Below are 27,217 nucleotides of genomic sequence, written 5' to 3' on the forward strand. Positions count from 1 at the left end.
TATCACAGGCTGGTGGATACTACCTGCTCCATCGCTGGCAGAGTAACCCATCCCCATGGAGGCCGCTGAGATCTTCTCTTGTAGAAACGGATCCAAAATCTATAAAACATGGGGAACAGTCAGCAGAGGGTTTGGTGATTGGCTCATATTGGCGATATACCCAGGGGCATTACTGGGCACAGGGAAGATTGGGAATGAATAGGATTGGCTGCTAGATATGTGATCTCTTCCATTAAAGGGGATGTCTAGTTGGAACAAGTTATCACTGATCTCTGGATAGGTGATGACCTGTCCCAGTGGGAGCACCCCTTTATTATGTGGTATATATGGAGGATGTGATATCATGCAGAGTTCTAGCAGTATTACACTTCGGTCCGTTCTGCGTGCATCTGGACCATTCCCTATGGAGGAGCGGAGCTGGGGATAAATATCAGGATCTCGTCGCTGGATCCATCCAGATGGGAGATGTAACGAGTGCGGCGCCCCCCACTGGTGTCTCAGCGTATCATGTGTTGGGGAATAATAACTTATTGTCTGGTAAATGTGCTGATTCCTGGCAGTTGTGGTTGCTGAGTGCGTGTGATGGGATGCGGCTCCGTCCGTTATATTATATCACGTCTTATACCTATAATCTCGCTGATCGCAGGTGTCTGTCTTCACACTCAGATGAGATGGAACAAACTGACCATATAGGACTTTTTTTTTTTTTTCCAAATTCAAACCGAGCAATCCTATTGGCTGAGTTTGAGTGCAGTTACCATGGTGACAGAAGTAGCAGCAGATTTAAAGGGGCAAAACACTAATATTGTACTAAAGTGTATTTTATTATATACTTCACATAACTGACTGGGTACACCTTGGTGCTGGTGGGATGGCTTTTTTTAAATCAAAAACCATGTTTACTAAGTACCCTATATTATATATATTTCCTATTGCTTTTTACTTACTTATAGCAGGGTATATGCTCATATTGTTTCTATCCTAAGTGTGTCTATTTTCTAATAGAGACATGACCAGTCCTCTTTAGAATTTTATAGTGACCCCATTGAGGTCATGGACTGATATTGGGGATTGCAGAGTTGGGGCAAGGTGACAGGTCACAGTAAGTGACATCAAATGAAGGCTATGGTGCATACATAGTAAATCAGTCGTGTTATTCCACAGAAATCCTGTTCTATAAAACACAAAATATCTTCATATGGTGAGGAGTTGTGTTGTGTTTTTCTCCATTTACATTCTAGCGTGGTGATCACATAAAATGTAAAATTCCTATTCAATAATTACTGAATGACAGTAGCCTGTATCCCTGGAGGACAAGTCATTTACCGGTTCACCGGCTTTGATGTTCTAATGCATTTAGATGTTTCAGTATTTGTATATATGTATATATATATTTTTTTCCCCCCTTAAGGGTATTCAAGCGCAGACGGTGGCAAACTTCTTCCTGGCCTTTGAAGCACAGCGTTCAATTATTCCTATCGTAAACCAGGTAAAAAGCTTCGAGCCGAGCGCGATCAGACTCCTTCAGTCCCGCAGCAGGTAAATCTGTGACCATCGCCGGCACTCCTGCTGTTCCTAGTACCGATCCCTCTGAGCGGCTGTGCAGTAATGAAGGCAGGATTCACCCCAAACTTGCTCTTCTTTTTTTTCGATTTCCAGTTCTGGTAATTAGTGATACACATGTGTATATCCAGTGGTCAACTCAAAACCTATGTATGGAAAATCAATTGTTTGCTGTATGCATCTCATTTGTAGGATGCACACTATTCATTTCAATATGGAGCGGAGTAGGAGGAGACTTTCATTACTGTTCCCTTTACTTCCTCCCTGCTGATAGGAAATGCCATGCTGTTTGCTTGTGTCCTGTGATTACAGCAGCCTGCAACAGTTTTCAGCGTGCACTCCCCGGCTCAGGCATCAAGCAGTAAATGATAACATTAAAACGCTGCTACCCCTTTGTTAGTCACTTTTTTATCTTCTTCCCCTTCTACGAATGCTATAGTCCGTTATTCTAGAACTGCTCTGAAAATGGTTCTCTCTGGAGTGTTGGGATTTGGGTTTAGGGTGGGTTATGGGAATTGAAGTTCAGATACTTTGTTCATATTTTTACTATGGAATTACTATGTCATGTATGTTATTTGAAAGATGGAATATTTGTAGTTGGAGTTTTTCAATAAAAATGATTTGATTAAAAAAGAATATGAAATTAAAATTCCTCTGTTCTTGAGAAAGCATAGGATTTTACTAAGAGGTAAATTGCACGTTCCTTGTTTTCCGAGCACTTTACATTTTTGCTAGTTTTGTACGATTACACAATCCCTTTTATAGGCCAGTGCCAGTTGTACATCTCTCCCTAAACTCTTGTTCACACTATATTTTAAGCCAGTTTTATTCTATGGTTTCTAGATGTTGTCCAGCTTTGATAAATAATTAGTATTTATACTTTTGCTTTTAGATAGACTTGAAGAATGCAGATCCGGAAAGGGTGGAGAAACAAATTGAGAAGATGTTTGACGTTCCCGCTAGTGACTGTATCCGGGTACGATGCGCTCCAGATCAAAATCATTCCTGTAGGCAAATTTAACTCCGCTGTCTGTACCTTGTCTTTTTATTTTTTTCTACAAAATGTGGCTGGAAAAGGGGCAATGTAGCGAGGAATTGACATCAATTTTTGGTGTTAAAAAAAAACAAACTTTTGTGACGCATCATTTTTGCGCAAAAATGTGCAGCTTCCTATTTTACAGCACTCTTGCAACTTTTAGAAATTGGGCTTGGTAAGCTACACAGGTCTAAGAACGACGGGTGACGTTAAAAGTGGATAAAGATACACGGTGGCTCAGTGGTTAGCATTGTTGTTTTGCAGCGCTGGGGTCCTGGGTTCAAATCCCACCAAGGACGACATCTGCAAGAAGTTTGTATGTTCTCCCTGTGTTTGCGTGGGTTTCCTCCGGGTTCTCCAGTTTTCTCCCACACTCCAAAGACATACTGATAGGGAATGTAGATTGTGAGCCCCGATGGGGGCAGTGATGATAATGTCTGTAAAGTGCTGTGAAATTAATGGCGCTATATAAGTGAGTAAAATAAATAAAGATAGATGGAAGTGCTACATAAACATTTATCAAACATCGTGCAACACTTTGATACATTTGGCACAAATAATGGTAACACAACCACAAGCAAAACTGACCTGAGAAAGTCCCTTTATGATACATTTTTCAGAAAGAATTTGAAAGATTTAAAGCGTTAGAAATGAACAAGATTATCCAATATCCCAGAAAAAGGAAAAGTCTCCAGATGTCTTTATGCCGGATGCCGGTCTGTGTCCATACCTAAAGAAGAGCTGCCAAAAGAATGGGGAAGGAATCCTTTAGTAAACATAAATATCCATTGGGGTTTTAGGTGTTAAAAAAATGATCATATGAAAGATTTTGTGATCTGCGTTTACATGATTGTAATAACAACATTAAAGCTCCATTCAGATGTACAGGTTTTATCCCTGAGAAACTGAGCAGAACGATATATAGGTTTGTGGGAGAAGATTCAGTATAAATTGTAATTTATTCATTAGATTTGAGAGTCCTCAGTGGTTGATACCTTTAATGGCTAACGGAAAAGATGGTAACAAATTGCAAGCTTTCCAGACGACTCCGGCTTCTTCATCAGGCAGACCTGAGACCTGAGTAGTCTGGAAAGTCTGCAATTTGTTACCTTTTAATGGCTAACGGAAAAGATGGTATCAACCACTGAGGACTCTCAAATCTAAATACTCTTCTATCTACTGGCTAATACGGTACAAAGATAGATGTTTTTCCTGTATCAATTTATTCAGTGGAATCCTGCTGTTTGTACAGATGAGTCCAGTGGGCGGTCCTACTAGTGATTGACAGCTATCTTTGCCTGCATGGTCATACAGGGAACTGTCAATCACTTAGTAGGACCGCCCACTGGACTAGTGTACATACGGCAGGACTTTCACTGCATAAAATGCCAGTTTTGCTGACTCTCTTCCCACAGATATGTCTATCAGTCTGATCAACTTCTCTGCTGTACAACACCCCCCTACAGATCTTATACCATTTCAGCATGACAGGTTCCTTTAATCACCTGCAGATGACATAAGTAGCCATGTTCTGTGTGGCTTACGGAGGGGCTTGATTGCTTGTCAGCTTCAAACAGGTTTCATTTCTTCTGATTCGTTGTAGCCGAGTTCTAAACTGTATTAAGAAATTCATTTCTCTGTTTATTTCTATTAGATGTCGGGGAAGCTTGTAACAAATGTGGAAAGTGTTCTTCAAGAAGTTGTCAGGAGGCTTCCACCGTGAGTACGGACTAATGCGGCTCTATCCATCTTCTCTTTATTAAAAGGAACCTGTCACCTTGGAAAATGCTATGTACCTGCAGGTATAGGGTTAATCTGCAGATAAATATTGTTACAATGCTGCCCGGCCGCCTTATTGATAGTGTAGGTACCGGGAGAAAATTAACTTCTTTCCTCCCTGCAGCCGCCGGCCTTCACTCATCATTGTGCACGGAGCGGCTACAGTCTTGGATCACAGCACTGCTCGCTATATCAGGGGCGACGGCTGTAAACCCGGCCTGGATTTTGATTGACAGCTTGCTCTGCACAGATGCGCTGCAGAACCACTTAGAATCTGAGTGAAGGAGTAGTATGTTCACAGATAGAGAATATGGCTCATCCACGTGCAGATCTGCTCCACGTCCGATTACATATTTGTGGGAGAAACCCTAGTGGCAGCCTCATATTTCTGACATGGATCCTCTAGCACTATTTGTGCACCTGCGGCTCCCAGCATAACTTGATGAGAGACCGTCAGCCTGCTGGGACCTGTAGTTTCACTACAGCAGGAGTGTCACAAGCTGCGGACCTCTGCTCACTCCAGCACTGGTCGGCATTTTCAGCACGTGAACGTCCGCTATGCTTTCTGGAGACACAAGGGTGTAGATAATTTTATCAAACCCCTGACTGTAAGTTTGCTGAACCCTAAGTGGATTATATTGTTCCCACAGTTTCAGTTTTGGACCATTTAAGGGGAATTTAAAGGGTTCTGGCCACTGATTTTCCTTAAAGGGGATCAGTATCCCTGTATGTCTTTGTATATACTTGATAAAGACCTATAACAGGTCGAAACGTTATGTGATGGCGGAATAAACTTTGTCTTTTGGAATTCATCACTCTGCACTGAACGCGGTTTACTTACCTTTATCCCCCTTAACAGGATGTCTTATTTTTGTGTTTTAGTCCCAAGATTGAAAAGGGCAGCCCTCTTAAAGCCCTGCTGTTTGACTCCACGTTTGATCACTACAGAGGCGTCGTAGCAGCATCGCCCTGTGTGGAGGTGACGTGTGTAAAGGCAATAAATCGTGTCTGCCCACTCTGGCAAGTGCTATGAAGTCAATGAGGTTGGCATACTGACCCCAGAGGAAGTGGCAGCCGAAAAACTAAGTTTTTTTTAATAATTTTATTAGCCTTTCCCTCTGTCTTCACCAATCAGCCCTCTGTATTGATGATCAGATCAAAGATCTAGACAGGGATTGTCTCACGCTGCATCTCCTTCCTGATTGTATCACTGAGAAGACAGAAGCTGCCCCATCCCATTCTCCAAGAAATGCAGAACCCAATGCATCTGCTGTCCGTGATCCGCTTATTGTCAGAGGACATCATTAGGGACTGCATTTTCTCATTGCTTAAGAAATTGTTGGGGGATCCTGCTAATTGCTGAATAATAAAACTGCAGCACCGCTCCATTTAAGGCAGTGTTTCCCAAACTCCAGTCCTCATGGCCCCCAACAGGTCAGGTTTTCAGGATTTCCTCAGTATTACACATGTGATGAAAGTATCATCAAGGAATCAGGAATTCTCTCACCTGTGCAATACTATGGAAATCCTGAAGACATGACCTGTGGGGGGCCGTGAGGACTGAAGTTTGGGAAACACTGATTTTAAAGGGACTGTCAGCACAGAATGACTGTTGAAACCAAGTACAAGCGCTCCGTGGATCACGGCGTGGGCCAATCCTTTACATACACCTTCCCACCTGCTTGTTTTACCTCTGTCTCCTTCCTTCTCTGGTTCTATGAAGCCAGAGCTGTCAATCAAAGAAGAGGAGGGTGTGGATAGAGGGAAAACAAGCAGCCGGGAAGATAGATAGATAGATAGATAGATAGATAGATAGATAGATAACATTGCAATGCAATATATTGGTAAAAGCTAAGCACATATACTAAATGAGAACAGATACTACACTTGATGTTAGCCAAAAGGCCGAGAAGCGATAACCTGAATTCGTTTTGGCCTATGACTGCACCCTGGCTTCAAGAAGGCACCCATTGTAGGGATAGGGACAAAGACTCCCCTTAGGAGGACATGTTGTTCATCAATAGTCACCTTAAAACCCACAACTTTACTGCTTGTTGCAGCTGCAGCCCACACATGCATTTTTAATCTGCACGAGTCTGCCTCTTTTCAAACATTCTCCCCTCCCCCCAATGTCCCATGCACCTGCAGACAAGGGGATGGGGAGAGGATAACTAATTATTGAACAAACAAGCAGCAGTCCACCTTCTTCCTAGTCTGCAGGCTCCCTGCAGACTGTAGCTGACTGCAGCAGCACAGCCAGATAAAGGCCAGGAGCCCATTATGACATGTGCAATGATGTTCCATTCTTCCATTCTTGCATTATTCCATTGTTCCATTGTCCCATTCTCTTGCATTATTCCATTGTTCCATTCACTCATTACATCTATTGCAAGCAATCTATCTGCCTGGGTGAAAACCAATAGGATGCTCTGATTGACAGACATAGGTAGCACTTTAAAACAACATCTCAGACCAAACTTTTTTTTTATCTTTTTTTCATCCACAGATAGAAAATTAAAAAAGTCAGTGCTCCACCAGAGGGAGCCAGCATTTCACTAAAGAAATCGTAACGGCCCACACATTTTTTTTAAATGCGTGGTACTCAGCAACACCCAACTGATGGGACAGTTGAATTAAAAGAGTAGCAGCTGATAACAAGGCCACTGACTAGGTATATGGTGTATGTGCAACGGGGTAGCAAAGGACAAATGCATTATTGCAGCTTATCTCGGGAAGGAAGGGGTAGATAGATAGATAGATAACATTACATTACAATACAATATATTGGTAAAAGCAAAGCACATATACTAAATGAGAACAGATACTACACTTGATGTTAGCCAAAAGGCCAAGAAGAGATAACCTGAATTGGTTTTGGCCTATGACTGCACCCTGGCTTCAAGAATGCACCCATTGTAGGGATAGGGACAAAGACTCCCCTTAGGAGGACATGTTGTTCATCAATAGTCACCTTAAAACCCACAACTTTACTGCTTGTTGCAGCTGCAGCCCACGCATGCATTTTTAATCTGCATGAGTCTGCCTATTTTCAAACATTCTCCCCTCCCCCCCAATGTCCCATGCACCTGCAGACAAGGGGATGGGGAGAGGATAACTAATTAGTGAACAAACAAGCAGCGGTCGACCTTCTTCCTAGTCTACAGGCTCCCTGCAGACTGTAGCTGACTGCCGAAGCACAGCCAGATAAAGGCTAGGAGCCCATTATGACATGTGCAATGATGTTCCATTCTTCCATTCTAGCATTATTCCATTGTTCCATTGTCCCATTCTCTTGCATTATTCTATTGTTCCATTCACTTATTACATCTATTGCAAGCAATCTATCTGCCTGGGTGAAAACCAATAGGATGCTCTGATTGACAGACATAGGTAGCACTTTAAAACAACATCTCAGACCAAACTTTTTTTTATCTTTTTTTCATCCATAGATAGAAAATTAAAGAAGTCAGTGCTCCACCAGAGGGAGCCAGCATTTCACTAAAGAAATCGCAACGGCCCCACATTTTTTTTAAATGCGTGGTACTCAGCAACACCCAACTGATGGGACAGTTGAATTAAAAGAGTAGCAGCTGATAACAAGGCCACTGATTAGGTATATGGTGTATGTGCAAAGGTGTAGCAAAGGACAAATGCATTATTGCAGCTTATCTCAGAAAGGAAGGGATAGAAAGATAGATAGATTGGATGGATGGATGGATGGATGGATGGAGGGGCATATACACCTACCCAGGATGGATGGATGAATGGAAAAGCATATACATCTACCCAGGATGGATGGCTGGAGGGGCATTTACACCTACCCAGGATGGATGGATGCAGGGGCATAAACACCTACCCAGGATGCATGGATGGATGCATGGGGCTGAAGGGGGGTCAGGCTGGACACATGGGGACATGGATGGATGCATGGGGCTGAAGGGGGGTCAGGCTGGACACGTGGGGACATGGATGGACGCATGGAGCTGAAGGGGGGGCAGGCTGGACACGTGGGGACATGGATGGACGCATGGGACTGAAGGGGGGGCAGGCTGGACATGTGGGGACCTGGATGGATGCATGGGGCTGAAGGGGGGGCAGGCTGGACACGTGGGTACCTGGATGGATGCATGGGGCTGAAGGGGGGGCAGGCTGGACACGTGGCGACCTGGATGGACGCATGAGGCTGAAGGGGGGGCAGGCTGGACACGTGGGGACCTGGATGGACGCATGGGGCTGAAGCGGGGCAGGCTGGACACGTGGGGACCTGGATGGACGCATGGGGCTGAAGGGGGGGCAGACTGGACACGTGGGACCTGGATGGACGCATGGGGCTGAAGGGGGGGCAGGCTGGACACGTGGGGACCTGGATGGACGCATGGAGGTGAAGGGGGGCAAGCTGGACACGTGGGGACCTGGATGGACGCATGGAGGTGAAGGGGGGCAAGCTGGACACGTGGGGACCTGGATAGATATATGGGGTGGGGTGGGATGCATATATGGGGGGGCTAGGATGGATATTTATAAATCAAAACTGTTATATATATATGATATAGATATATATAGATATATGGGACAGAATGGATATATGAAGGGGGGCAGGCTGGACACATGGAGGCCAGGATGGATATATAGGAGGGGCATGGGTTGCAAAGGATGCTCACCAGAGGGATATATTCCTGAAAAGGAGTCAATCATAATCAGTGTCCCGGGATTACGGCTACAAAAATGAATTAAAGGGTTATTCCTATCTTCATAGATATTGTAAAAACCTGCACTTTTGCAATTTACTGCTTCTTGACATTTGCAGCCGTTCTTGAGATATTAAGACTTTTCTTTTGTTTACAGATCGTTGCCTAGGAGACCGACCACCGCTGCTGTCTCGATAGTAACCACTGTGCTAAAGTTGGCTGGGATTGGGAGTTAACAGCGCGCTCCAGCAAACCTGGCCCAGATTACTGATATATCCATTATTTGATGCATCTACCTTAAAAGCCTTGATTTGCTCGGTGATGGCAGAACACATGAGAACTATGCGGCTTTCCTTCTTTTCCTCGTCCACCGAATCCTTATCTTCAGACAGTGTCCGGTGTTGAGACGCCTTTTTCTTCTCCTCTTCTAACGTCTTCTGCTTCTGCTGAAACAGTTTCATCATCTTGTAGACCTCTCGGAAGAATTCGTCCACCTCGGCTTCCATGCTTTCTCCGTTCAGGTCAAGGAAAGCGCCGTCGATCCACCTGGAAGCGTGAGATTTTTCAAGACATATTTTGATAAATTTCATGTTTTTAGCTCATCTATTACTGTTTATTCTGCTTTTTTTCTCTTCTACATCTATGGCTATGGTTGTCCCATAAATAATGTTTAATCACCTATCCACAAGGTTGTTGATAAATGTCTGATCACTGGGAGTCTGACTGCTGCAGCCCCCAGCAGTTTTGAAAGCGGTGGTCCTAGATACAGCTTTGTGAATGAAGCATGTGTGCATCTATGGGAGTGATGGCTATGCATGCGCATGACTGCTCCCATAGACATGAATGGAGCACTGGCTATGCATGCGCACGATCACTCCATTCACACAGCAGACTTTGGAACCTCTGTCCTCAGGATTACTGGAGGACCCTGTGGTTAGAGCACCCCTACCGATCATACATTTATCTCCTATTTTGCAGAAGGGATTGTCCGGCCTTGGGGTACAAGTCTACAGTCTATGTAACTGCAGACTTTTAAATTCTCAAATTGCACGCACTGCGAGGATTTTCCGGTGCCGGGAACGGGCTGTTATGTGACCACAAGTATGTGATTTGCATACTTCAGACCACATTCCGACTAGACGTGTCTGGCTCCACTCAATGTGCTTGCATTGAGCAAGGCCGGATATGTCTAGTTGGGATGTGACCGTATATATGCAAATCACATACTTGCTGTCACAGGCCTGTGCTCCCGATGCTGGAGAATCCTTATAACGCGGACAGTACACATGCTGTGAGGATTCACATGACTGCAGTCACATGGAGTGACTGCAGACTTGTGCCCCAAGGCCGGACAGCCCTTTAATAACACATAACCCCCTTGTAATATATGCAAGACTTTTGGCGCTTGGTTATTTCCAGGACCGAAGAACAGTGATGCGGACAGAACGATTGGTTATTAGATATACTTTGTCCCTATAACGTTACAAGGGGCGAAGTGCTGTAGATAAAGATGATTTTTGCTGCCATAAATGATTCGTTCCCAACGAATTAGTGTTTTGCTTGTTCATCGGGTGATTACTGGCACATTTACACGGGCTGATAATTGGGAATGATCATCAGCTTGTTTAAATGCGCCATTTACTCTCCACTTCAGATCACGTCTGGTGTTAATAAATAACGGCATGCCAAGAGTTAACTCAGAATTCCCCAATGGGGTGCACATACTTTTTTCAGTTTTTTGCCATTTGTAAATCAGTGCAAAAAGTTTCTGGTAAGGTTCGATGTTGACTTTTGAAGAATCCAGCTGAGGGTATGTTGTAAGGTCCCATTTATACAGCGCTTCTTCTTTGTTAATATAAGCCACCGCCTCCTCTGCGTCTGCTATTCGCTTCTGTACAGTCCTCACATCTGTCACTTACTGAAACCAGGCACAATAAACACAGATAAGTAAAGGGTTAACCGGACTGCCTCCATTAAAGAAAATGAGTTAGACATTCACAAGTTACAGTATGAGACTGACTTCTCACCGGTGAACTTTACTTCTCATTTGCAGAATACAGACTCCTATATGCTCCACTTTATAGACAGCTGATGTCAGAGGTGTAACTTTCAGGCCTTTCAGGTCTATTGGACACAAATCGTTTCAGGCCTATTGGACGCAACGCGTTTCAGGCCTACTGGACGCAATGCGTTTCAGGCCTATTGGACGCAACGCATTTCAGGCCTATTGGACGCAATGCATTTCAGGCCTATTGGACGCAATGCATTTCAGGACTATTGGACGCAATGCATTTCAGGCCTATTGGACGCAATGTATTTCAGGCCTATTGGACGCAACGATTTTCAGGCCTATTGGACGCAACGATTTTTAGGCCTATTGGACGCAATGCGTTTCAGGCCTATTGGAACAACTCGTTTCAGGCCTATTGGATGCAATGCGTTTCAGGCCTATTGGACGCAACGTGTTTCAGGCCTATTGGACGCAATGCGTTTCAGGCCTATTGGATGCAACGCGTTTCAGGCCTAGTGGACGCTTTCATACGCCAGTGCTCAGGTGTGACGACTGCCTCTGACCTGCCTTTGTTTGACTGCACTTCAGGTTAAGCACTAGGGACTGCCTCTATAAAGACTGTTCTGGCTGATAATGGTGGTCAGTCGGGTTTATGTTTTTTCCATAGTTTTTTTTTGCATAGCAAAAATAATGCTGCAGTCAAGGGCGTAACTACAGTGCGTGCAGGGATTGCAGTCGCATCTGGAGCTAAGGGGGGCTCAAAAGGTCTCTTTGACTCATATGAGAAGATCACTACTATTAAAGACCTGCAATAGTTGGGGGCCCTAATGGAGATTTTGCATTGAAGCTTCAGGTTACACTATTGGCTGTAGTCTCAATATTCTTGATTCTTGCCTTTAAAAAGGGATAGAAACCCCCCCAAAAGAAACAACATAAAAAAAGCCTAATGCAACTCCAAACCGGAGTTAGGGAGCATTTTATAACTACTTCCCAGGAACGCTCGTTTAAGGATAATTGTGCAGTATAAATAGGCTGCCAATCACCGACGAATGGCCAAACACTTGATCGTCGGGTGAAATGATCTTTTGTGTTGCACAAAAAAATTATCGTTCACGACAACCATGATGCGTTTTGGGTAAAAAGGATCTGTACAAATATGAAAAGAGTCTTAAAGTAATGAAAATAAGAAGAGGGAAAACTATAACACAGCCTGTGACTATCATACCTGCTGCATCATATCCAGCTCAGAGTACTCTGCAAATTCTTCCATCCGACGCAAAAGTTTCTCCAGTTCCAGCATAAGTTTCTCTCTTTTCCCCAGCAGCTCGCCCTCTCCTTTACACTTGGCGTTTTCAATCAGCTTTTAGAAAGGAACAGTTATCAAAAAACGCTCCCAGAGCGCCCCGTTTAATTACCTGGACACTGCAGGGGGCTGCTGCTTCATTGGGGCTGGCACCCGAGACCCCATTTTCAGAAATGAGCCCACATACCTGGCCATTTTCATCAAACACTGGGTTGATATTTTTTGGCCACAGTAACAATGTTGAGTTCAGGATGATATCTTCAGGTACAAATAAATGAACATCTAGAAGATAACTCATCCTCCGCTGACACTCCTAAAATTAAAAAAATGAAACTCACTCTGTATTAATGTATCTAGCATCTACAATCACAGGGGTTGCACCAATTATATTTTTTCCAAAAACTTAGGTTATAAAATTATACTGATGCTCCACAACTACAGTTCCCTCCATCAGTTTGTGTTCTTCCTGCTCTATGTGGACATGTGATTTCTGTAGCCAATCACTGGCTGTAGCAGGTTACCACCGTAGTCACTGATAGGCTGCAGCAATCACATGATCATGTTGGGGATCTGATCACTGAAACCTGGAGGGGGACTGGTAAGTATAGCTAGTATGACATGACCTATATATGGAAAAATACATATTAACCAGGACACAAGAAATATCGGAATAATCCTATATATTATGTTTTACACTAATTATACCCAGGGACGTAAGTACAGCAATTCGGGACTTTAGCTCTACCAGGCTTTTATTCTTCGCCTGCTCCACAAGCGCAATCTCCTCTATTACATCTTCATTAGTTTCAGGAGCCTTTAACGCTTGTTCCTTGATTTTCTCAAATTCCATGAAGATCCTAAGCGAAGCAAAGATTATTACACACAGGGGCATCTCACTAAATTAGAATATCATCAAAAAGTTACTTTATTTCAGTTTTCAGTACAAAAATTGAAACTCCTATATTATATAGAGTCATTACACACAGAGGGATCTATTTCAAGTGTTTATTTCTGTTAATGTTGATGATTATGGCTTACAGCCGATGAAAACACAACAGTCATTATCTCAGTAAATTAGAATACTTTATAACAACAGATTGAAAAATGTTTTTAAAATCTGAAATGTCCTACTGAAATGTATAGTCAGTAAATGCACTCAGTACTTGGTCGGGGCTCCTTTTGCATCAATTACTGCATCAATGCGGCAATGTGGCATGGAGGCGATCAGTCTGTGGCACTGCTGAGGTGTTATGGAAGCCCAGGTGGCTTTGATAGCAGCCATCAGCTCGTCTGCATTGTTGGGTCTGGTGTCTCTCATCTTCCTCTTGACAATACCCTATAGATTCTCTATAATAGATTCTCTATGGGGATTAGGTCAGGCGAGTTTACTGGCCAATCAAGCACAGTGATACTGTTGTTTGTAAACCAGGTATTGGTACTTTTGGCAGTGTGGACAGGGGCCAAGTCCTGCTGGAGAATGACATTTCCATCTCCAAAAAGCTTGTCAGCAGAGGGAAGCATGAAGTGCTGTAAAATGTCCTGGTAGATGGCTGCGCTGACTTTGGTCTTGATAAAACACAGTGGACCTACACCAGCAGATGACATGGCTCCCCAAACCATCACTGATTGTGGAAACTTCACACAAGACCTCAAGCAGCTTGGATTGTGGCCTCTCCACTCTTCCTCCAGACTCTGGGACCTTGATTTCCAAATGAAAATTGGAACTCTGGGACCTTGTGGAGTGTGTCAATGACTGCCTTCTGGACATCTGTCAAGTCAGCAGTCTTCCCAATGATTGTGGAGCCTACTGAAACAGACTAAGGGACCTTTTTAAAAGCTTAGGAAGCCTTTGCAGGTGTATTTGTTAATTATTTTAATTTACTGAGATAATGACTTTTGTGTTTCCATTGGCTATAAGCCATAATCAACAACATTAACAGAAATAAACACTTGAAATATATCACTCTGTTTGTAATGACTCTATATAATATATGAATTTAAATTTTTGTACTGAAGAAATGAAAAAAATTAACTTTTTGATGATATTCTAATTTAGTGAGATGCACCTGTATATTATATACTGGAATGTGATGATATTTTATGGTATCATAAGTAAAGTAATGTGAGATTCTTAACTTTTACTGTAGCATCAGCATCTATAACTCACTGTATGAAATCATAGCAGAAGTAACACTTGACCTCGACCCCAAGGGCCCCTGAATGGCACATGGCAGCTAGAGGCCCATTACAGATTATTTTTTTCTATTGTGAAACCTCCTTGAATCCAGGATTTTACTCACTCTTCATTCTCCAATCTGTGATTTGTCACCAGTCTATCTAGTAATATATTTGCAAAACTTTTTGCTTTGTCAGCCAGGCCTTGCTTTAAGTCATCGTAGTCGAGGTGTACCATGGTGAAGTAAGCGCGGGTGGGCAGTCCCATGATATCTCTGGCCAGGGTGTGAAATTCTTCTATAAACTGGAATACAAATATAAATCAGTCTCGTTTACCCTTGAGATTTCTGATTTGACCCTCAATTATTATCGGACACGTTGCACCCCTCGCTCTGTAGGACTTAGGACAGTATTGATTCTAATGGGAATGGTAAGAAAATGATTCCTGCAACTTAGTCCTCGTTGCTGCGTCCACCCGACTACAGCTGTGATCAGCTTATTGTCAAGGGACCCTTCAAACGAACCAAAGGGGGTCCCCGTAAAGTGAACCTGTTAGGTCCTTCAGGCATGCCAAATTCCTGCATTGACATCCACGGTATATATCTGGCAAAAATGTTTCTACCTTAAAAGACTAAACTTTTTATGTGCCGGCTGTCATGCAAATTGGTCATGTGAAATTAAGTATTATACACCTGTCTTGGGTATCCGAGCTCTGCTTCCTTCACTTCGGTCTGCTGCCCCGTGTTGTGCTCCACGTCAGGTTTTACAGGTTGTCCTGTGTAGCTCAGTGACATAATCTCCTAAATCCTATTTATGGACCATTAGGACACACACCTGGGTCTTAGGATTGAGTTTTTAGACTTTTGTTTGGTGTGCTCCACCTTCTGCGTTAACTTTCTTCCATTCCTACTGGGTTACGCTACATCCATCCTGCAGCTCCCAAGATTCCTGAGTGCCAATTCCTTGCTGCTCATGTGCCTTCCTGCTTGCCACACCAACACCCGGGGTCCGTGTGCCCACCCAGACCCGAGGCTTAGAAGATCCACGTCGCCAGGTGAGACTAAGATGCCATGATTTGGGTGTGATCACAGCATCTGAGGTGGGATTTGTTTGTGGGAAGTGACGTCCCGCTGGACTAGTCCTAGATAACTTGCATATGATGAACGGCGCATAAGCAGTCGATTTTTACTAGAAACATCAAAGCCAGTGTTGCTGTGCAGGGATGAGTCAATTTAATGACGGTTCGAGATAATATGCAAGAAGGTCCAATATGTAAAAAAAAAAAACACATTATGATCACACATACAGTACAGACCAAAAGTTTGGACACACCTTCTCATTTAAAGATTTTTCTGTATTTTCATGACTATGAAAATTGTACATTCACACTGAAGGCATCAAAACTATGAATTAACACATGTGGAATTATATACTTAACAAAAAACTGTGAAACAACTGAAAATATGTCTTATATTCTAGGTTCTTCAGAGTAGCCACCTTTTGCTTTGATGACTGCTTTGCACACAGTTTCTACTTTCTCCGCGGCTGAACCATCCACCAGCCAACTGAAGCTTTCAACTATCAAATAATATAACACAGAATTTATAGTTGTATCTAGACTCATCTTAATATCGGGCGGAGAAAACTTTCAAAGAGGATTATACAGCTGATCGGACATGGATTTTTGAAAGCGAGTTCTCTGGCTTCATCAGGTCTAAGAAATCAATTTGATAATCTACATTTATATGGTGAAATCTAGAGACAGATCCTCTTTGCAGTGCTTGTTAGACCAATGATATATAGTATTTCTGCATGATAATGTCTGATAGATGAGGATCACACCTCTGGGAACCCCTAACACTGAGTTCAATGGCTTTTGGAAAGGTATCAGGATAAAAGCGTCCACAGGAATATCACGCTGCAAGCGCCGGCAGGAGATTTCTGATTGTGATTGTTCCATCCCTTTAATACTAGATTCACGTCCAGCTTCCCATATGTTCCATCGCTTTAATACTTACGATTCACGTCCAGCTTACTGTATGTACCATTCTTTTAATTATTCGCGGCCAGCTTACCATATGTACCATCCCTTTAATGACTCACGTCCAGCTTACCCTATGTACCATCCCTGTAATGACTCATGTCCAGCTTACCGTATGTACCATGCCTTTAATGATTCGCAGCCAGCTTACCGTATGTACCATCCCTTTAAAGACTCACGTCCTGCTTACTGTATGTATCATCCCTATAATGATTCACGTCCAGCTTACCGTATGTACCATCCCTTTAATGACTCACATCCTGCTTACTGTATGTACCATCCCTATAATTATTCACGTCCAGCTTACAGTATGTACCATCCCTTTAATGACTCACGTCAAGCTTACCGTATGTACCATCCCTTTAATGATTCACGTCCAGCTTACCATATGTACCATCCCTTTAATGATTCACGTCCAGCTTACCGTATGTATCATCCTTTTAATGATTCACGTCCCGCTTACCGTAGGTTTGGAAATGCCTGAATGGCTGGTGTAGATTGTGGCTGACGGCCTCCTTCAGCTTCAGCGCGGCAGAATCAAAGATGTAATCAGGGAGTTTGGCCTCGATGATCTGAACCGTGTTACTACCAGAAAGCCACGGCTGCACCGTCTGAATATTCTGGACAAAGAAGAACGTTCTATAAAGTGACATGAATACTGCAGAAGTCTCTAATATAAACCCCCTGAACATCCACCTATTTTGATATAAATAAATCAAAAACTCCATACAAAGCTCCATATCCTCAGCATAGACATTAAATAAAAGCTGCCATGCTGTGTATCCTCAGTGGCCACTAAAGGGAGCTTAAAGGGCATCTGTCACCCCAAAAATTCAGATTTAACCACTTATACATTTAAAGCGCACCTGTCAGCAGGATTGAGCTCAGTAAAACACATACATTGTTAGGTGGGTGCCACTACACTGATTAAAATGATAACTTAGTTGATTAAATCCGTCCTGTGGTTCTTGTGTAACATTTACTTTCAGTTTGGAGATAATGATACGCTCGTGCTCCGGGGCGGCCTGTGGGGGGCGCTCTATCTGGTGCTCTGCTTACATATTCATCTGTATGCTCTTATGACAGCTCACTGTACCTTCACTGACCTGCCTTCTCTTTTACATAATGCATCTAGTAATGCGGGGCTAGGTAAAATAGGAGGCAGGTCAGTGGACGATCAGTGAGCTGTCATAAGAGCATACACATGAATATGTAAGCAGAGCACCAGATAGAGTGCCCCCACACGCCGCCCCGGAGCATAAGCATATCATTATTTCCAAACTGAAAGTAAAGATTACACAAGAACCACAGGACGAATTTCATCAACTAAGGTATCATTTTACTCTGTGTAATGTCGCCCTCCTGACAGTGTATGTGGTTTACTGAGCACACTCCTGCTGACAGGTGCACTTTAATAGGGGACTGGAGTGGAGAGCCATCCCTTCATGGGGGCCCACCGGAGGATTCTCCATTTCTCCTGTTGGCCAGTCCGAGCCTGTAAAAGTGTTTATGCTACCCAACTCTTCTACTTATAATTCTCATATATTTTTGCAATGTGTATTACAAAGTCAATATACTCGTTGTCCTATCCCTGCATGGGGGCCCACCGGAGGATACTGCTGCGGACGCTCATATACTAGGTGACAGCCAATAGCAATTGTAAATCAGCCAGTACTATATTTTTTTTTTGCTGTGATATTCCAAAATGGTTGCAGCAAATTTCCAATTTTTTTTACTGCAGTTTTTACCTGTGAGCCACACATGTACCTACTATAAAAAGTAAGTTGTCAGCATTGAAAAAAAAATCCTGATACCTGAAGGGTCTTGGAGATCCGAGTTAATATAAATAGTACAACTTCTTCTACGTCCTGGAAGCTTGGATAGAAATCCATTTTCTCGTCATCAAATGTAAGTTGCATTTTGAAGATTGGTAAAAATTGCCCGTCTATCAGGTCAAATAAACGGACAAAAGTTTCTACAGTTTTCTGCAGAAGGTCTCTCACCTGTGGGGGGAGAAATCAGCAAGTATATATTAGTGTTTATAAGGAGAAAAAATACATGACTACGAGAGTGGTGCAGAAAACAGGGAGACGGACTGGGCCATAAGAGAAGAAAGCTGAGTGACAACATTTACTGTGGGTGGGAAATCCTTAATCCCTTCAGGACCGGATCATTTTTTGTTTTGCATTTTTTCCTTTCCGTCTTCAAAAAGCCATACATTTTTCATTTTTCCATTGATATAGCTGCAAGAGGCTATGTAATGTGCTGTAGCTTAAACCCTTCCCAACATATGACATATTGTTATGCCATGTTCCTGTAGATGTGCAAAATTTGGACCTGGGCCCCCACCAGCATGTTGGTCAGATGTATGGGCCCTTATAGCATTCTAGATCCGATAATGATGCGCATGTTCGCCCTTGCCTTGGATGTTTCCTGTAATAATCTCCCCCATCGTAGCTCTAGCCCCATCCTATAATAATGTCTCTCATTCTAGGCCCCTTCCTGGTATAATGTTCCCCTTCCTGCGCCCCTTCCTGTTATAATATCCCCTATCCTGGGCCTCTTCCTGTTATAATATCCACCTTCTGTGTATAATACCCCCCATCCTGAGCCCCTTTCAGCAATAACGTCCCAATCCTGGGCTCCTTCCTGGTATAATGTCCTTGGTCCAGGGCCTCTTACTGTAATAATGTCCCCCATCCTGGCCCCTTCCTGTAACAATGTCCCCTATCCTAGTATAATATCCCACATCCTATAACAATGTCTTCCATCCTGGTATCCTGTCCCCCATCCTAGGCCCCATTCTGGTATAATGACCTCCATCATTGTGCCCTTCCTGGTGTAATGTCCTTCATCCTGGCCCATGTCATGGTATAATGATCCCCATTCTGGTATAATGCTCCCTATCCTGGGCTGCTTCCTTGTACAATGCCCCCCATCCTGAACCCCTGCCTTGTATAATGCTCCCCATCCTTGGCCCCTTCCTTGTAAAATGCTCCCCATCATGCGCCCCTTCCTTGTATAATGCTCCCCATCATGCGCCCCTTCCTTGTATAGTGCTCCCCATCCTGCGCCCCTTCCTTGTGTAATGCTCCCCATCTTGCGCCCCTTCCTTGTATAATGCTCCCCATCTTGCGCCCCTTCCTCGTGTAATGCTCCCCATCCTGCGCGCCTTCCTTGTGTAATGCATCTCATCCTAGGCTACTTCCTTGTATAATGCTCCCCATCTGGCACCCCTGCCTTGTGTAATGCTCCCCATCCTGCGCCCCTTTCTTGTATAATGCTCCCCATCATGCGCCCCTTCCTTGTATAATGCTCCCCATCCTGCGCCCCTTCCTTGTGTAATGCTCCCCATCCTGCGCCCCTTCCTTGTATAATGCTCTCCATCTTGCTCCCCTTCCTTGTGTAATGCTCCCTATCCTGCGCCCCTTCCTTGTATAATGCTCTTCATCCTAGGCTACTTCCTTGTATAATGCTCCCCATCTTGGGACCCTTCCTTGTCTAATTCTCCACATCCTGGGACCCTTCCTTGTATAATGCTTCTCATCCTAGGCTACTTCCTTGTATAATGCTCCCCATCCTGGGACCCTTCCTTGTCTAATTCCCCCTATCCTGGGCACCTTCCTTGTATAATGCCTATGGGCCCTTGTAGCATTCTAGATCCGATAATGATGCGCGTGTTCGCCCTTGCCTTGGATGTTTCCTGTAATAATCTCCCCCATCGTAGCCCTAGCCCCATCCTATAATAATGTCTCTCATTCTAGGCCCCTTCCTGGTATAATGTTCCCCATCCTGCACCCCTTCCTGTTATAATATCCCCTATCCTGGGCCTCTTCCTGTTATAATATCCACCTTCTGTGTATAATACCCCCCATCCTGAGCCCCCTTTCAGCAATAACGTCCCAATCCTGGGCTCCTTCCTGGTATAATGTCCTTTGTCCTGGGCCTCTTACTGTAATAATGTCCCCCATCCTGGCCCCTTCCTGCAACAATGTCCCCCATCCTGGTATAATGTCCCACATCCTATAACAATGACCCCATCCTGGTACAATGTCCCTCATCCTATAACAATGTCTTCCATCCTGGTATCCTGTCCCCCATCCTAGGCCCCATTCTGGTATAATGACCTCCATCCTTGTGCCCTTCCTGGTGTAATGTCCTTCATCCTGGCCCATGTCATGATATAATGACCCCCATTCTGGTATAATGCTCCCTATCCTGGGCCGCTTCCTTGTACAATGCCCCCCATTCTGAACCCCTGCCTGGTATAATGCTCCCCATCCTTGGCCTCTTCCTTGTAAAATGCTCCCCATCATGCGCCCCTTCCTTGTATAATGCTCCCCATCATGCGCCCCTTCCTTGTATAGTGCTCCCCATCCTGCGCCCCTTCCTTGTGTAATGCTCCCCATCTTGCGCCCCTTCCTTGTATAATGCTCCCCATCTTGCGCCCCTTCCTTGTATAATGCTCCCCATCTTGCGCCCCTTCCTTGTGTAATGCTCCCCATCCTGCGTTCCTTCCTTGTGTAATGCACCTCATCCTAGGCTACTTCCTTGTATAATGCTCCCCATCTTGCACCCCTTCCTTGTGTAATGCTCCCCATCCTGCGCCCCTTCCTTGTATAATGCTCCCCATCATGCTCCCCTTCCTTGTGTAATGCTCCCCATCCTGCGACCTTTCCTTGTATAATGCTCTCCATCTTGCGCCCCTTCCTTGTGTAATGCTCCTCATCCTAGGCTACTTCCTGTATAATGCTCCCCATCTTGGGACCCTTCCTTGTCTAATTCTCCCCATCCTGGGACCCTTCCTTGTATAATGCTTCTCATCCTAAGCTACTTCCTTGTATAATGCTCCCCATCCTGGGACCCTTCCTTGTATAATGCTCCCCATCCTGGAACCCTTCCTTGTCTAATTCCCCCCATCCTGGGCCCTTTCCTTGTATAATGCTCCCCATCCTGGGCCCCTTCATTATATAATGCTCCCCATCCTGGGCCCCTTCCTTGTCTAATTCTCCCCACCCTGAGCCCCTTCCTTGTATAATGCTCCCCATCCTTGGCCCTTTCCTGGTATAATGTTCTGTCGTTCTTTTCCAATACATTAAATAAACAAAAATAAATGATTCTTCTTACCTTCCTGCGCTCCCACGACATGCGGCGCCTTCTTCTGTAGCTGATTTCAGTGTGCCGGTAGAGGCAGCGCATGACGTCACTTCCATGCGTCGCTCGTGACTGGCACGCCGACATCAGCTACCGGCCTTTGATTGGCTGGCGGCATGCATTGCAGCTCAGGGACCCGGCATGTTCCTGCGCAGCAATATACTTCAGCCGAATGTGCGTCCTCAGACTGTGGAAGTGCCATACATATATGAGATGGGAATACCACTCTGAGTCTATGTTTGATCCAGAGATACAATAATGAACTTGAATCCTTATATATCACGGATCTCGCAGCCGCCTTTACCTGGTTGGACATAAGTGTCGAGACGCAGTTATAAAAGGAATCCAATTTGTCCGCATTAATCAACTGCAGGGCATCTTGATTGGCAAATAGATTGATCACTTTGGGGTACCAAGTGTTCAGCAACGTTTCTTCTGTCTTGGCACAAGCCAAGGATACGCTGTTCCTCAGGGATTCACATTCTACAGGACCCCTGGACCCGACAAAGAATAAAGCACTTTATCATATTAAACCTGACAGGGCACACCTGTGAGGTGAAGACCATTTCCGGTGACTACCTCTAGAAGCTCATCAAGAGAACGCCAAGAGTGTGCAAAGCAGTCATCAAAGCAAAAGGGGGCTACTCTGAAGAACCCAGAATATAAGACATATTTTCAGTTGTTTCACACATTTTTGTTAAGTATATAATTCCACATGTGTTAATTCATAGTCATGAAAATACACACTTATACAGTATACATATATATACACCCATATACATTATACATACACATATACAGTATACATATATACACACATATACAGTATACATATATATACACACATATACAGTATACATATATATATACACCCATATACATTATACATACACATATACAGTATACATATATATACACACACATATACAGTATACATATACACACATATACAGTATACATATATATACACACATATACAGTATACATATACACACATACAGTATACATATATATACACATATATACAGTATACATATATACACACATATACAGTATACATATATATACACACATATACAGTATACATATACACACATACAGTATACATATATATACACATATATACAGTATACATATATACACACACATACAGTATACATATATACACATATACAGTATACATATATACACACACACATATATACAGTATATACATATATACACCCATATACAGTATACATATATATAAAAACACATATACAGTATACATATAAATACACACATACAGTATACATATATACACACATATACAGTATACATATATACAGTATACATATATATACACACATACCGTATAAATATATATATACACATATATACAGTATACATATATACACCCATATACAGTATACATATATATACACACACACATACAGTATACATATATACACACATATACAGTATACATATATATACACGCATATACAGTATACATATACACACATATACAGTATACATATATATACACACACATATACAGTATACATATATACACACTTATACAGTATACATATATACACACATATACAGTATACATATATATACACACATATACAGTATACATATATACACACTTATACAGTATACATATATACACACTTATACAGTATACACATATACACACATATACAGTATATATATATACACATATACAGTATACATATATATACACACATACAGTATAAATATATATACACATATATACAGTATACATATATACACCCACTAGATGGTGGCCCGATTCTAATGCATCGGGTATTCTAGAATATGTATGCGGCCGACAGGGCGCAATCAGCAGAGCGGTGTTTAAATTTGGCGCCAAAATCGCTGATTGGTCGAGGCCGGCAACCGTGACCAATCACCAAAGCGGTGTTAAAACTTGGCGGCTATATCGCAGATTGGTCACGGCCGGCGGTCGCGACTAATCAGCAGAGCGGGGTTTAAATTTGGCGCCAATAATGCTGATTGGTCGCGGGCAGCGAACACGACCAATCAGCAGAGCGGGGTTTAAATTTGGCGCCAATAATGCTGATTGGTCGTGGGCAGCGAACGCGACCAATCAGCAGAGCGGGGTTTAAATTTGGCGCCAATAATGCTGATTGGTTGCGGCCGGCGGTCGCGACCAATCAGCACAGCGTTGTTTAAATTTGGCGCCAATAATGGTGATTGGTCACGGCCGGGACCAATCAGCAGAGCGGTGTTTAAATTTGGGGCCAATAATGCTGATTATTTGCGACCGGTAACCGTGACCAATCAGCATAGCGGTGTTTAAATTTGGCGCCAATATCGCTGTATATGTATACTGTATATGTGTGTGTATATATATGTATACTGTATGTGTGTATATATATGTATACTGTATATGTGTGTGTATATATATGTATACTGTATGTGTGTATATATATGTATACTGTATATGTGTGTGTATATATATGTATACTGTATGTGTGTATATATATGTATACTGTATATGTGTGTGTATATGTATACTGTATATGTGTGTATATGTATACTCTGTATATGTGTGTGTATATGTATACTGTATATGGGTGTGTATATATGTATACTGTATATGTGTGTGTATATGTATACTGTATATGTGTGTATATATATGTATACTGTATATGTGTGTATATATGTATACTGTATATGTGTGTATATATATGTATACTGTTTATGGGTGTGTATATGTATACTGTATATGTGTGTATATATATGTATACTGTATATGTGTGTATATATATGTATACTGTATATGTGTGTGTATATATATGTATACTGTATATGTGTATATATGTATACTGTATATGTGTGTATATATATGTATACTGTATATGTGTGTATATATATATGTATACTGTATATGTGTGTATATATGTATACTGTATATGTGTGTGTATATATGTATACTGTTTATGGGTGTGTATATGTAAACTGTATATGGGTGTATATATGTATACTGTATATGTGTGTATATATGTATACTGTATATGTGTGTATATATATGTATACTGTTTATGGGTGTGTATATGTATACTGTATATGGGTGTATATATGTATACTGTATATGTGTGTATATATGTATACTGTATATGTGTGTGTATATATATGTATACTGTTTATGGGTGTGTATATGTATACTGTATATGTGTATATATATGTATACTGTATATGTGTGTATATATATGTATACTGTATATGTGTGTGTATATATATGTATACTGTATATGTGTGTGTGTATATATATGTATACTGTATATGTGTGTATATATATGTATACTGTATATGTGTGTATATATGTATACTGTATATGTGTATATATGTATACTGTATATGTGTGTATATATGTATACTGTATATGTGTATATATATATATATACTGTATATGTGTGTGTGTATATATACAGTATATGTGTGTGTGAATATGCTGTATTACTGTATATGTGTGTATATATATGTATACTGTATATGTGTGTATATATATGTATACTGTATATGTGTGTATATGTATACTGTATATGTGTGTGTATATATGTATACTGTATATGTGTGTGTATATATGTATACTGTATATGTGTGTATATGTATACTGTATATGTGTGTATATATGTATACTGTATGTGTGTATATATATGTATATATACAGTATATATGTGTGTGTATATGTATACTGTATATGTGTGTGTGTATATGCTGTATTACTGTATATATGCGTGTATATATGTATACTGTATATGTGTGTGTATATGTATACTGTATATGTGTATATATGTATACTGTATATGTGTGTATATATATGTATACTGTATATGTGTATATATGTATACTGTATATGGGTGTGTATATGTATACTGTATATGTGTGTATATATATGTATACTGTATATGTGTGTGTATATATGTATACTGTATATGTGTGTATATGTATACTGTATATGTGTGTATATATGTATACTGTATGTGTGTATATATATGTATATATACAGTATATATGTGTGTGTATATGTATACTGTATATGTGTGTGTGTATATGCTGTATTACTGTATATATGCGTGTATATATGTATACTGTATATGGGTGTGTATATGTATACTGTATATGTGTGTGTATATATGTATACCGTATGTGTGTATATATGTATACTGTATATGGGTGTGTATATATATGTATACGGTATATGGGTGTGTATATATATATGTATACTGTATGTGTATATATGTATACTGTATATGTGTGTATATATATATGTATACTGTATATGTGTGTATATATGAGTGTGTATATATATATATGTATACTGTATGTGTGTATATATGTATACTGTATATGTGTGTATATGTATACTGTATATGGGTGTATATATGTATACTGTATATGTGTGTGTATATATGTATACTGTATATGTGTATATATGTATACTGTATATGTGTGTGTATATATGTATACTGTATATGTGTGTATATGTGTATACTGTATGTGTGTATATATGTATACTGTATATGTGTGTGTATATATGTATACTGTATATGTGTGTGTATATGTATACTGTATATGTGTGTGTGTATATACAGTATATGTGTGTGTATATGCTGTATTACTGTATATATGCGTTTATATATGTATACTGTATATGTGTGTGTATATGTGTATACTGTATATGGGTGTGTATATGTATACTGTATATGTGTGTGTATATATGTATACTGTATATGGGTGTGTATATATATATGTATACTGTATATGGGTGTGTGTATATATGTATGTATACTGTATATGTGTGTATATATATATGTATACTGTATGTGTATATATGTATACTGTATATGTGTGTTTATATGTGTGTATATATATGTATACTGTATATGTGTGTATATATGTATACTGTATATGTGTGTATATGTGTATACTGTATATGTATGTGTATATATATGTATACTGTATATGTGTGTGTATATGTATACTGTATATGTGTGTATATATGTATACTGTATATGGGTGTGTATATGTATACTGTATATGTGTGTATATATGTATACTGTATATGTGTGTATATATATGTATACTGTATATGTGTGTGTATATATGTATACTGTATATGGGTGTGTATATGTATACTGTATATGTGTGTATATATGTATACTGTATATGTGTGTATATATGTATACTGTATATGGGTGTGTATATGTATACTGTATATGTGTGTGTATATATGTATACTGTATGTGTGTATATATGTATACTGTATATGGGTGTATATATGTATACTGTATATGGGTGTGTATATGTATACTGTATATGTGTGTATATGTATACTGTATATGTGTGTATATATGTATACTGTATATGGGTGTGTATATGTATACTGTATATGTGTGTATATATGTATACTGTATATGTGTGTATATAT

The 27,217-nt window shown here is 41.4% G+C and overlaps 2 pseudogenes; both read right to left on the reverse strand.

The window, feature by feature from the left end:
* Window positions 1-6,181: 6,181 nt before the first annotated feature.
* Window positions 6,182-6,295, reverse strand: LOC141212591 (U2 spliceosomal RNA; annotated as a pseudogene).
* An 847-nt stretch (window positions 6,296-7,142) lies between these two features.
* Window positions 7,143-7,238, reverse strand: LOC141212592 (U2 spliceosomal RNA; annotated as a pseudogene).
* Window positions 7,239-27,217: the final 19,979 nt, after the last annotated feature.

Source organism: Phyllobates terribilis, unplaced genomic scaffold (assembly GCF_046119375.1).
Source record: "Phyllobates terribilis strain yellow unplaced genomic scaffold, ASM4611937v1 Scaffold_178__1_contigs__length_3940740, whole genome shotgun sequence".
Classification (NCBI taxonomy): domain Eukaryota; kingdom Metazoa; phylum Chordata; class Amphibia; order Anura; family Dendrobatidae; genus Phyllobates; species Phyllobates terribilis.